This window comes from Notechis scutatus, unplaced genomic scaffold (assembly GCF_049901735.1).
Source record: "Notechis scutatus isolate UNSWTSFEM ecotype Mainland unplaced genomic scaffold, rNotScu1.2 NSCUCTG120, whole genome shotgun sequence".
Lineage (NCBI taxonomy): Eukaryota > Metazoa > Chordata > Lepidosauria > Squamata > Elapidae > Notechis > Notechis scutatus.
The window spans coordinates 1-14,040 of record NW_028263007.1 but is presented as its reverse complement, the minus strand read 5'-3'; positions in this window follow the sequence as shown (position 1 = coordinate 14,040).

Genomic DNA, 14,040 nt, shown 5'->3' with positions numbered 1-14,040 from the left:
CGACCACAACCACCCACCACGGCAACGTCGATTCCCCCTCCAACACTGACAACGAGGAGGAAGAAATCCACCGACTCCAGGCGGAGCGCGATCGGCGGGACCGGAGAGGACGTAAGTCAGGGTTCCAGTGTGCCGGCTGTGGAGGCGATCACCCCCGCTCCGAATGCCGTTTTCTTGATGCCATTTGCCGGCATTGCAAAAAGCGGGGGCACACATCGCCAAGGTAAGGCGGAACAAACGGAACCACAGTCCCTGGCGTCAAGGCAGCAGCCCCAGGCAATGAGACGGCACCCCCCCCAGGAACCGAGACCGCCAGACCGAAAGCCGATGGAGCCGGGATGGCCGTAACAGACGACTCAGCGAGGCGCAGCGGAGAGAGGAAACCCACCAGATAGTCGGAAAGACAGTCAAAAAGAAGCACCCATCGCCTTCTTTTCGAGAACGCTGTCCAAGCCGGAAAGAAACTACAGCCAGCTGGACAAGGAAGCCCTAGCGATCATCTCCGGAGTGAAAAGTTTCCACGAGTATCTCTACGGTAGGACCTTTTCAATCATTACCGATCACAAACCATTACTAGGGATACTGGCAGGGGACAAAGCCACCCCGAACATCCTGTCACCCAGGATGACAAGGTGGTCCGAGTTCCTTGCCGCCTACAGTTACCAGCTGACACACCGGCCCGGCAAGGACATCTCGCACGCAGACGCACTGAGCTGCTCCCCCCTACCAGACCTGGAGGACGACCCAGCACCCACAACAACAACCTTGCAGATAGAGACTTTACCCAGCCCACTCCTGACCACGCCACCATTGCTCGAGAAACAAATAAAGACAAGCGGCTGGCACGAGTCTTGAGCTGGGTAGAGAAAGGATGGCCAGAAAGCGACGGAAACGAACACTTCAAAGCTTTCAGAAACCGACAAACCGAACTTTTCTCGCAGAAGGGGTGTATACTTTGGGGAGACCGGGTGGTGATACCAGAGACATTACAAAAAAGGGTACAAGCCATGTTGCATGAGGGGCACCCAGGCATCGTCAGGATGAAAGCCCTGGCCAGAAGTTACGCTTGGTGGCTGGGGATAGACAAACAAATCGAGACGTGGGTGGCCGCATGCAAAAGGTGCCAGGAAACGCGATCCACCCCCCCGCCACACCAGTCCTGGAATGGGAAACCCCTAGAGGCCCCTGGTTGCGAATCCACATAGATTTCGCTGGGCCCACCAAGGGACACACATTCCTGGTCACAGTAGATGCTTACTCCAACTGGCTGGAAGTAAGCACCATGAAAACCACAACAACAGAAGCCGTCATAAAAAAACCGAATAAACTTTTCGCCACACACGGGTTGCCAGATGTGCTAGTGTCGGACAACGGACCACAGTTTACGGCACTAGCGTTCGAAAAATACCTGGCCGAACGGGGCATAAGGCATGCCCTAACATTGCCCGCTCACCCGGCGGCGAATGGGCGGGCGGAGCGACTGGTTCAGTACACAACAAAAAAAAACTAAAAAAAAATAGAAACCAGCGACATACAAGAAAAAATAAATAGAATGCTGCTCATACAACACATCACACCCAACGCAACTACAAATAAAAGCCCAGCAGAACTACTGATGGGCAGAAAACTAAGGTCCCCACTAGACCGATTGCACCCCACGTACAACCCGGAGAAACCCCCAGGCTCGTCCAGTAAACACCGAACATTTAACATCGGAGACACCATCTACGCAAAAAATTTCACGGGAGACCCACTCTGGATACCGGCACAGATAACCCAGGTAACGGGCCCCCGGTCGTACCGACTGCAAACCACCGACGGACGGAACTGGAAGCGGCACATCGACCAGCTATGATCAAGACTAGCCGCTGACAGCACCAACACCCCGCAAACAACCACTAATGAAGAAACCAGAGGGGGGGGACCCCAAACGCCAGACAAGGGGAAGAGGAAAGGCCTAAAACGCAAGCAGAACACCCCCCCAACCAGAACAAGCCAAACCCAAACAATAAACCAGCCATACTCACCAGTAGACCTTGAGCCGTTGCAGACGGGAGCTTCACCTGGAAAGAGCAGCCGAGCCAGCTCAACCAGCCTGGAGAGACCAGGCGGGAACGGCAGAGCCGACAACTCGACCGACCCAGGTAGACCAGGTGGGAGTTGCAGCAATGGGCCCGGCTCACCATTCCAGGCGGTTCCATCGAAGGGTTTGAGAGCGACGCGGAGCCCGTCCGAACCGGTTGATGACAAGACACCTACTGAAACGCGCAAGTCAACTAGGGAAATACGAAGCCCCGCCTACCTGCACGACTATGTCACCACGCTCCGTCGGGTGAAACCAAGAGGGGAGGGGTGTTCTATATTAACATTCTCCAAATCCTAAATTCTGATTGGTCCGCACGGACCGCAATCTGATTGGCCAACTAAGCGACCGTGATTGGCGTGCTAAGAATCTGTCGCGATTGGCCGAGCCAATCATGGGAGATTCAAAGCGATGTCATTGGCCGCCGCGCGCTAGCTCTATATGAAGAGCCGCCGCAAAGCGCAGGTCTCGTACAGAACTGTATATTCAATAAAGAGCTGACTGTTCACTTTGGTCTCGCGTCTCAATGGGACCGATCTACCCGATCTAACAGTTGCCTGTCTTCTAATGACAATCTGCACCCTTGAACTTTGCCCAAGGTTAAGAGTAGACCCTGTTTGGAATTCTGTTTTATGTCATAATCCCATATATTGATCTTAATTGCAGCCGGTTTTAAAATTGCTTGTACCTGTTATGAAGTTTCATTTCCCATCTTTTCTAGCAATATTAATTTTGAGATTAAAGCTCATTAAGAAGCAGGAAAGTGACAACTTGTGGACTAGATCATTGGGTAAATAGGGAGAAAATTATAGAATGGATGGAATTTTTTATTTTTATTTTCTTGTCATTCCTGTGTTATCATACCATGTTCCTATAATACACCAAGATTCTTTATATTTTGATTTTTCTTAGTTTTTAAAATAAAGAATGGACTGTAAGTTCTGCAGGTGCTATCTATCCATCCCTATCTTTCTATCTATCTATCTATCTATCTATCTATCATATCTACCTACCTACCTACCTACCTACCGTGTTTCTCACAAAATAAGGCCAGGCCTTATTTTTTTTTTGACCCCTGAATAAATGGCTAGGCCGTCTTTTCGGGGGTGACTCCCCCACCTAGAGGGGCCCATATGCACGTACCTCTCCACGAGGCTGTTTCTATCGGCTGACAAAAGCTCCCCGAAGGCAGAGTCCCCAGCCGCTTCGGGCAGTCATGGCTGCCCATGTCCCTCTCCATTAGGCAGTGTCTTTCGGGCGATGGAAGCTCCCCAAGGGCAGTCACCAGCCACTTCGATTGGCCGGTAGAAGCGGTCTCGGGGCAAGCGCACACGCACACTCCCCTCGCCGGGAGGCCGCTTCTATCAGCTGATCAAAGTGGCCAGTGACTGCCCTTGGGGAGCTTCCATCACCCGAAAGACACTGCCTAATGGTGAGGGGACATGGGCAGCCACGCCTCATCCTGAAGCGGCTGGGGACTCTGCCTTTGGGGAGCTTCTATCGGCTGATGTTCTGTCGGTAGATCGGGGTATTCTAGCCTAGGCTACCTGCAGGGCACTCCTAAAGGCAAGTTTTCTCCCCACCCACCCCTGCCCTTCCCCCCATTTCTCTTCACCTCGTGTAGTTCTAACGAATGATGTGAGAAATGGCGGGGAAACGCATAGGCCTAAATTTTGGGGGTGGGGCTTAATTTCACCTCATGCCTAGAAATCATGCTGGGCCTATTGGTGGAGGCCATATTGTTGGAGAAACACGGTATCTATCTATCTATCTATCTATCTATCTATCTATCTATCTATCTATCTCTATATTTATTTATCCATCCATATCTATATCTATCATCACTCTATATCTACTCATCCATCTCTATCTATCTATCTATCTATCTATCTATCTATCTATCTATCTATCTATCATCTATCTATCTACATCATCCAATATTCTTCTTCTATACTATCTATTCTACATCATCCATCTATCTATATCTATCTATCTATCTATCTATCTATCTATCTATCTATCTCTATTATCATATCTATCTCTATCTATCATTTCTATCTATCACTACTATCTATCTATCTATCTATCTATCATCTATCTATCTATCTATCTATCTATCTATCTCATCTACTCATCTCTATCTCTATCTATCTATCTATCTATCTTATCCATCATATCTATCTCTATCTATCTCTATCTATATCTACCCATTCAATCTATCATCTATCATCTATCTATCTATCTATCTATCTTCTATCTATCTATCTATCTATTTCTACAAATATCTATCTCTATCTATCATCTATCTATCTATCCAAATCTATCTATCTATCTATCTATCTATCTATCTATCTATCTATCTATCTATCTATCTATCTATCTATCTATCATCTATCTATATCTACCCATCCATCCATCTATCTATCTATCTATCTATCTATCTATCTATCTATCTATCTATCTATCTATCTATCTCTATATCTATTTAATCAACCATATCTATCTCTATCTATCCATCTCTATCTATCTATCTATCTATCTATCTATCTATCTATCTATCTATCTATCTATCTATCTATCTATCTATCTATCTATCTATCTATCTATCTATCTATCTATCTATCTAAATATCTACCCATCCATCCATCCATCCAATTTACTGGCCTCCCATCTTATCACAAGGAAACCCCACAAAGATGGCGGTGATGCCCACAGTGTGGTGGATGGTGCAACCTGATTTCTAGCGACAGGATTTCTGGAGATCTGGTGGCTCTTCCTCTGTTGTGGGGATCTTCTATTTGGGAGGGGGAGGGACCCCTCTGACCTTCCCATCTCTGGGACCAAGATTTTCTATACCAAAAAACCTCCAAGGGGTTTGAAGGTGCTGTTGGAACTCCTTTGTTCCTGCTTTATTTGCATCCGTTGTTCAGGGAGGATGTTTCTTCACTGGGGGAGACATTAATATGGACTTCTTGGCCCAGAAGGGGAACCGGGGGGCTGACTGTGTGGGGGAACTGAAGGGACAGGCAGGCCCACCCTGGCAGGGAGGAGCAGAGGAAGGCCCGTATCCCAGGTCCACCGCTTGGAAGTTCTCCCCCTGAACCTCCCTCAGATTCTGCTCTCAGGGCCTGCAGACCAGATCCTGGGTGGCTCCGGGTTCAAGCTGTGGCTTTTCAGGGCCAGGTTGATGTGCAATGAGACTCTCTCCTCCTCCGGGAGGTTCCCAGCCATGTCTGACTGAAGCTGGGTGAGGCCCAGAGGGGAGGAAGCCCACCCCAACTTCTGGGTTTGTCCCAGGGAGACCCCAGAGGAGGGAGGAGGGGGGCTATGGTCATCCAGGGTTTCTCACCGGCCTTGAGGAGGCTCCATGTGGACTTCTGGCTTCTCTCAGGGGGGCTGCGAGGACCCCGGCCTGGTCAAGCATGTTGTGTGAATGGGGTCCTCGCCAGAAGAAAAGGGTCCCCAATACAGGTAGTCCTCAACTTATGACCACAACTGAGCCCAACATTTCTGTTGTTAAGTGAGACATCCATCAAGTGAGTTTTGCCCCATTTGATGGCCTTTCTTGCCACAGTCATTAAATGAATCATTGCAGTTGATAAGTTAGGAACCCGGTCATTAAGTGAATTTGGCTTCCCCATTGACTTTGTTTGTCAGAAGGTTGTAAAAGGGGATCACAATGGCCCTGGGATGTTGGTGCCATTATAAACATGAAACTGTGGCCAAGCACCTGAATTCTGGATCCCTGCATTTGATGCTGCAAAGGTCATTAATTGTGAAAAATGGTCCTAAGTTCCATTTCTCAGTGCGGTTGTAACTTGGATCGGTCACTAAATGAATGGATGGAAATTGAGGCCTGCCTGTGTATCTCCTCTTGATCAGCTTCTATCCCAGGAATTCATTTTTTTCTGAGTTCCCATCATCCACTGACTACTCGGCCAAATGGTTCAACCTCAGAAAACAAACCATGGTTAAGAGGTATGGAAAGGGAACTTCACGAGGACAGTGGTTTCACCCAAGCAGGAAAAGCCCAAAGGGAACATCAGGCCAGCCATAAAACAAGCTTGCATAGGAAAAGGAATCAAATAAAAGGTATTAAAGAAGCCCCTTAGACAAAAGCCCAAATAATTAAGAAAACTAGGGAAACAAGAAAAGAAAACCCTTACAAAGGCAAGACATGCCAAATCAGCAAAACAAAGAGACAAAAGACAAAATATATTACAAAGGAGACAGACAGGAGATTGCCACAAAACAAATATAAGAAACCATTAAGCTAAAAAAGATTAGGACGAAACCGATAAAACAATCAAACCACCCCGCAAAGTTTGCCTTCCGCACCCCACGGAGTTTACCCTCTGGCGGGAAGAAAGACAACCCCTGACAGGATTTAAAACATTAAGAAATACAAACACAAGCACTCACACAAAAGGAGAAAAGGGTATAAAAATCAGGGACTTACCATAAGAAACTAGCTAGCCCAGGAATGCAGACTTCTCGCTGTCCCTTGCCTTCCTGAAAAATAAAAAGATCCAGCTTTCAAGCAGTTGTCCATATCCTTGTGCCGGAGCTCTCCCAGCGGGAAAATTGAATCCTCAGAAGAAAGGCATTTTGACAGCCTTTCAACAGAGGTGCAAATGTGAATGCGGCCACTGGGGGAAGAGACCGGGTTCAGAGGGTCATGTGGATCCCACCAGAGTCAGTTGGGTGGCTGGGGCTTCAATCCGGGGGGGCTGAGTTCCAGTCCTGCCTGGGGAGCCAAGCCAGCTAGAAGGCTCTGGGCCAGCCGCTCTCTTGGAGTCCTGGGAAAGAGGCAATGGCAACGGCTTCTGAGCAGCCTGGCCAAGATCTCTGGGCCGGCTTCCCCTGAGGGCTTCCAGACAACCTTCCCGCCCAGCTGGCCGAGGCTGAGGGGCCTCTCTGGGCCTGGCTTCCTCCTCACCAGTCAAGCAGCCTCCAAAGGGCTGGATTTGGAGAGGGTTTGGCAGGGGACTGTGCTGTGAGGAGGGGGCACGCAGGGGTCTTCAGGGCCAGGGGGTCTGCAGTGGGTCTGCCCCCTCCCCAGTGAGGGCAGGGAGGGAGGAGGGCTGGGGGAAAGGGAGGCAGGGGGAGCCCCTCCCATCTGGTCTGGGCAGCTCAGGTGATATCAAAAAGCCCACCTCTGAGGGAGGAGCCTTCCTTGGGATTGGCTGGGAGAGAGGCTCTGGCATCACAGATGGGGGACAGGTGGAGCTCCCAGGTGAGCCCTGGGCACCTGCAGGCCAGGTGGGGCTGGTTGGGTCCAGGGGGGAGGGGAGGTCAGCCTGGGGCCCTGCTGCCAATTTCCCCCTGGGGCAGCCAGGGGCTTCTTCCTCCTCCTGCTCTGGGAAGTGGGGTGCCCCCTGGAGGGGGCTCCCTCTGGCCTTACTGGGCAGGTGGGGGGATCTGCCCCATGGGGGCCCAGGGCAGGGGGGGAGTGAATGGGGTGAGGGTCCCCAGGTTGCATCTCTTGCCAGGATCCGAGTCTGGTGTGCCAGCTTTGCACCTGGCAGGTGGGGCTGCTGTTCCCCCAGGTGTGAAGCCCACCAGCTCCTGGTCCCGGCCAGAAGGAAGGGCCGAGGCTGGAGGAGAGTCTCTTGGCCCTTTCAAAAGTCAGAAAATGGCTTTCTGAGTGGCAGGAGACCCCAAAATCAGGGAGGTCAGGCTGAACCCCTGGAGCTCTGGGCCCCCCCTGAATGTCCAGCTCATTTCCCTCAGAACCCCGAAGGGGCTTCCAGGCCGTTTCTTTCCCAGGGAGGCGGAGGAGGAAGATGGACGGACGGACGGAGGGAAAAGAGGCAGGAGGGGAATCAGGCGGAAGGAGGAGGAGGAGGCCGGGAGAAACTTCCCTGCAGCTCTGCCAGGACTTATCAGGGAATCCTCCTCTTCCCTCCCTCCTGTGACGGTTTTGCTCTTTCCTGGCAGAGGGTCCTCGACCTACAGCTGTTCCATTTAGTGACCATTCAATGCCACAGTGGCACTGAGAAAGGTGACAGGGGCCCTTTCCACACTGGCAGCCCTGGCAGCCTCCTTGGGGTCCCAGGATTTACATTTAGACAACTGTCTCACATGTATGACGGCCACAATGTCCCCGGGTGTGTGTCACATGATCCCCTTTCGCGAGCAAAGTCGGTGGAGAAGCCGGATGCGCCTAAGAACCGTATGGCTCACTTAACATCTGCAGTGATTCGCTTAGCAAACAGGGCCAGAAATGTCATAAAGTGGATCAAAACTCACTTAACAACCATCTCCCTCAGCAACACTAGTGTTGGGCTCCATGGCGAGGACTTCCTGCCTTGTCTGTCTGGAGGTCTCAGGGCTGCCTTTTGAGGCTGCCTCAAGGGCTTCTCCAGGCTGCCCTGCATTGGGCTCTCCACATCTCTTCTTGCCAGGCCCCCCAAGAAAAAGGTTGGGGGGCGCCTGGAGGCCCCAGGTCTTCTGGTTGTGGGGATGCAGCACTTATAGTGGGCTCTGCGGCCCCTTCGGCCTCCCCACCTCCGAGGCTCTGAAGATGCCCTTGGGGGTCCCTGTGTCCCAGGTCTCCAGTCATTGGGGGGTTTCACTCCCATGCACCCCTTGACCCAGGAGGGAGAACTGGGGGTCTGAGACAGGAGGGGGGAGCAGAGGAGATGGGGGGCAGGGGGGGCAGGAAGTGCCACCCACCCAGGGCAGCCCCATGGCCCAGAGCAGGAGGAGCTTCTCTGCGTGGAGGGAGGAGGAGGATCCCTGCAGGCTGGGAGAGGAGGAGAGGCTCCCACCCAGGCGGCCCAGGGGGGAAGGGGAGCTCCAGAGCCAGAGAGGGAGGCAGAACTGGCTCCCTGTGGGAAGGGCGAGGCAGCACTCCAGTAGGGGGTGGCAGAGGCCCCGGAGCTGGCGGACTTCTGGCACCGTCGGGCAGCGCAAAGGGGGGGATTTGGAGAAGGCGGGAGGGGGCTCCAGGCGCGCTGCCAGCCGAGCCATCGAATAGAACAGCGCCTCTTTGGCTCGCTTCCTCCGGCGGCTCCTCTCCGGCCTTTCACCGGCATTTTGCCCCCGCCCGCCCGGTGCTGCCACGTTCCTTCTCATTCCCTCCCTTTCTTCAAGGCCCCCTGCTCCCCAAGCGCTCTCCTTCACCCGCCCGCCCAGACCCTTCGCCCCAAACGCTCTGCCCTCCCCCAGCCCCCTCCCCTCCCGTCCTCCCAGACAGACAGCCCGCCTCTCCCCCTTCTCCTCGCCCGCCCCGCTTCCTTGGCCCGGACCAGACACCCCTCCCCTCCAGAGACCCCGAAATCCTCGTCCCCTCCTTCCCCCCCGCAAAGACCCTCGCCGCTCCTCTCTGAGGGGAGCCGGAGCTCTCAGCCCTCCCCTGTGGCCCTGCCCCGCCCCCTTTCTCAGCTCCTATCTGGGTAAAAGGTGCCTTTTCTTTTGAGCGTCTCATCCAATCACAGCGCTCCTTGTTCCTTTCGGTCTGTGGTAGAACTAGAATAACGGTTCTAATGACGGCGCCCCATCTTAGTCTCTCCCTGCCGTGGGAAAGGAGCCTGCCGTGAGCCCAGTTCTCCAGGGGTCTCCAAGAGGGGGAAAAAGACCAGCCAGGACCCGGAGAGACCTGAAGGCATGGAATGGCCTCCCTGGGAAGGTGGAGGGTTCATCCCACCTGGAGGTTCCTAAGGAGGGGCTGGACAACCACGGGGAGGGGGGCGGCCTTCCCAGCCACACAGCCAGGAAACCACCCGAGGAGGCGGCTGGGGAGAAGCCTGGCCACTTCTGCCTCCCTCTCTGGCTCTGGAGCTCCCCTTCCCCCCTGGGCCGCCTGGGTGGGAGCCTCTCCTCCTCTCCCAGCCTGCAGGGATCCTCCTCCTCCCTCCACGCAGGGAAGCTCCTCCTGCTCTGGGCCATGGGGCTGCCCTGGGCGGCTGGCACTTCCTGCCCCCTGCCCCCATCTCCTCTGCTCCCCCTCCTGTCCCAGACCCCCAGTTCTCCCTCCTGGGCCAAGGGATGCATGGGAGTGAAACCCCCCAATGACTGGAGACCTGGGACACAGGGACCCCCAAGGGCATCTTCAGAGCCTCAGAGGTGGGGAGGCCGAAGGGGCCGCAGAGCCTACTATAAGCGCCGCATCCCCACAACCAGAAGACCTGGGGCATCCAGGCACCCCCCAACCTTTTTCTTGGGGGGCCTGGCAAGAAGAGATGTGGAGAGCCCAATGCAGGGCAGCCTGGAGAAGCCCTTGAGGCAGCCTCAAAAGGCAGCCCTGAGACCTCCAGACAGACAAGGCAGGAAGTCCTCGCCATGGAGCCCAACACTAGTGTTGCTGAGGGAGATGGTTGTTAAGTGAGTTTTGATCCACTTTATGACATTTCTGGCCCTGTTTGCTAAGCGAATCACTGCAGATGTTCAGTGAGCCATACGGTTCTTAGGCGCATCCGGCTTCTCCACCGACTTTGCTCGCGAAAGGGGATCATGTGACACACACCCAGGGACATTGTGGCCGTCATACATGTGAGACAGTTGTCTAAATGTAAATCCTGGGACCCCAAGGAGGCTGCCAGGGCTGCCAGTGTGGAAAGGGGCCCTAAGTCACCTTTCTCAGTGCCACTGTGGCATTGAATGGTCACTAAATGGAACAGCTGTAGGTCGAGGACCCTCTGCCAGGAAAGAGCAAAACCGTCACAGGAGGGAGGGAAGAGGAGGATTCCCTGATAAGTCCTGGCAGAGCTGCAGGGAAGTTTCTCCTGGCCTCCTCCTCCTCCTCCTTCCGCCTGATTCCCCTCCTGCCTCTTTTCCCTCCGTCCGTCCGTCCATCTTCCTCCTCCGCCTCCCTGGGAAAGAAACGGCCTGGAAGCCCCTTCGGGGTTCTGAGGGAAATGAGCTGGACATTCAGGGGGGGCCCAGAGCTCCAGGGGTTCAGCCTGACCTCCCTGATTTTGGGGTCTCCTGCCACTCAGAAAGCCATTTCCTGACTTCTGAAAGGGCCAAGAGACTCTCCTCCAGCCTCGGCCCTTCCTTCTGGCCGGGACCAGGAGCTGGTGGGCTTCACACCTGGGGGAACAGCAGCCCCACCTGCCAGGTGCAAAAGCTGGCACACCAGACTCGGATCCTGGCAAGAGATGCAACCTGGGGACCCTCACCCCATTCACTCCCCCCCTGCCCTGGGCCCCCATGGGGCAGATCCCCCCACCTGCCCAGCAAGGCCAGAGGGAGCCCCCCTCCAGGGGGCACCCCACTTCCCAGAGCAGGAGGAGGAAGAAGCCCCTGGCTGCCCCAGAGGGAAATTGGCAGCAGGGCCCCAGGCTGACCTCCCCTCCCCCTGGACCCAACCAGCCCCACCTGGCCTGCAGGTGCCCAGGGCTCACCTGGGAGCTCCACCTGTCCCCCATCTGTGATGCCAGAGCCTCTCTCCCAGCCAATCCCAAGGAAGGCTCCTCCCTCAGAGGTGGGCTTTTTGATATCACCTGAGCTGCCCAGACCAGATGGGAGGGGCTCCCCTGCCTCCCTCTCCCCAGCCCTCCTCCCTCCCTGCCCTCACTGGGGAGGGGGCAGACCCACTGCAGACCCCCCTGGCCCTGAAGACCCCTGCGTGCCCCCTCCTCACAGCACAGTCCCCTGCCAAACCCTCTCCAAATCCAGCCCTTTGGAGGCTGCTTGACTGGTGAGGAGGAAGCCAGGCCCAGAGAGGCCCCTCAGCCTCGGCCAGCTGGGCGGGAAGGTTGTCTGGAAGCCCTCAGGGGAAGCCGGCCCAGAGATCTTGGCCAGGCTGCTCAGAAGCCGTTGCCATTGCCTCTTTCCCAGGACTCCAAGAGAGCGGCTGGCCCAGAGCCTTCTAGCTGGCTTGGCTCCCCAGGCAGGACTGGAACTCAGCCCCCGGATTGAAGCCCCAGCCACCCAACTGACTCTGGTGGGATCCACATGACCCTCTGAACCCGGTCTCTTCCCCAGTGGCCGCATTCACATTTGCACCTCTGTTGAAAGGCTGTCAAAATGCCTTTCTTCTGAGGATTCAATTTTCCCGCTGGGAGAACTCCGGCACAAGGATATGGACAACTGCTTGAAAGCTGGATCTTTTTATTTTTCAGGAAGGCAAGGGACAGCGAGAAGTCTGCATTCCTGGGCTAGCTAGTTTCTTATGGTAAGTCCCTGATTTTTATACCCTTTTCTCCTTTTGTGTGAGTGCTTGTGTTTGTATTTCTTAATGTTTTAAATCCTGTCAGGGGTTGTCTTTCTTCCCGCCAGAGGGTAAACTCCGTGGGGTGCGGAAGGCAAACTTTGCGGGGTGGTTTGATTGTTTTATCGGTTTCGTCCTAATCTTTTTTAGCTTAATGGTTTCTTATATTTGTTTTGTGGCAATCTCCTGTCTGTCTCCTTTGTAATATATTTTGTCTTTTGTCTCTTTGTTTTGCTGATTTGGCATGTCTTGTGTTTTCTTTTCTTGTTTCCCTAGTTTTCTTAATTATTTGGGCTTTTGTCTAAGGGGCTTCTTTAATACCTTTTATTTGATTCCTTTTCCTATGCAAGCTTGTTTTATGGCTGGCCTGATGTTCCCTTTGGGCTTTTCCTGCTTGGGTGAAACCACTGTCCTCGTGAAGTTCCCTTTCCATACCTCTTAACCATGGTTTGTTTTCTGAGGTTGAACCATTTGGCCGAGTAGTCAGTGGATGATGGGAACTCAGAAAAAAATGAATTCCTGGGATAGAAGCTGATCAAGAGGAGATACACAGGCAGGCCTCAATTTCCATCCATTCATTTAGTGACCGATCCAAGTTACAACCGCACTGAGAAATGGAACTTAGGACCATTTTTCACAATTAATGACCTTTGCAGCATCAAATGCAGGGATCCAGAATTCAGGTGCTTGGCCACAGTTTCATGTTTATAATGGCACCAACATCCCAGGGCCATTGTGATCCCCTTTACAACCTTCTGACAAACAAAGTCAATGGGGAAGCCAAATTCACTTAATGACCGGGTTCCTAACTTATCAACTGCAATGATTCATTTAATGACTGTGGCAAGAAAGGCCATCAAATGGGGCAAAACTCACTTGATGGATGTCTCACTTAACAACAGAAATGTTGGGCTCAGTTGTGGTCATAAGTTGAGGACTACCTGTATTGGGGACCCTTTTCTTCTGGCGAGGACCCCATTCACACAACATGCTTGACCAGGCCGGGTCCTCGCAGCCCCCTGAGAGAAGCCAGAAGTCCACATGGAGCCTCCTCAAGGCCGGTGAGAAACCCTGGATGACCATAGCCCCCTCCTCCCTCCTCTGGGGTCTCCTGGGACAAACCCAGAAGTTGGGGTGGGCTTCCTCCCCTCTGGGCCTCACCCAGCTTCAGTCAGACATGGCTGGGAACCTCCCGGAGGAGGAGAGAGTCTCATTGCACATCAACCTGGCCCTGAAAAGCCACAGCTTGAACCCGGAGCCACCCAGGATCTGGTCTGCAGGCCCTGAGAGCAGAATCTGAGGGAGGTTCAGGGGAGAACTTCCAAGCGGTGGACCTGGGATACGGGCCTTCCTCTGCTCCTCCCTGCCAGGGTGGGCCTGCCTGTCCCTTCAGTTCCCCCACACAGTCAGCCCCGGTTCCCCTTCTGGGCCAAGAAGTCCATATTAATGTCTCCCCAGTGAAGAAACATCCTCCCTGAACAACGGATGCAAATAAAGCAGGAACAAAGGAGTTCCAACAGCACCTTCAAACCCCTTGGAGGTTTTTTGGTATAGAAAATCTTGGTCCCAGAGATGGGAAGGTCAGAGGGGTCCCTCCCCTCCCAAATAGAAGATCCCCACAACAGAGGAAGAGCCACCAGATCTCCAGAAATCCTGTCGCTAGAAATCAGGTTGCACCATCCACCACACTGTGGGCATCACCGCCATCTTTGTGGGGTTTCCTTGTGATAAGATGGGAGGCCAGTAAATTGGATGGATGGATGGATGGATGGATGGGTAGATATTTAGATAGATAGAT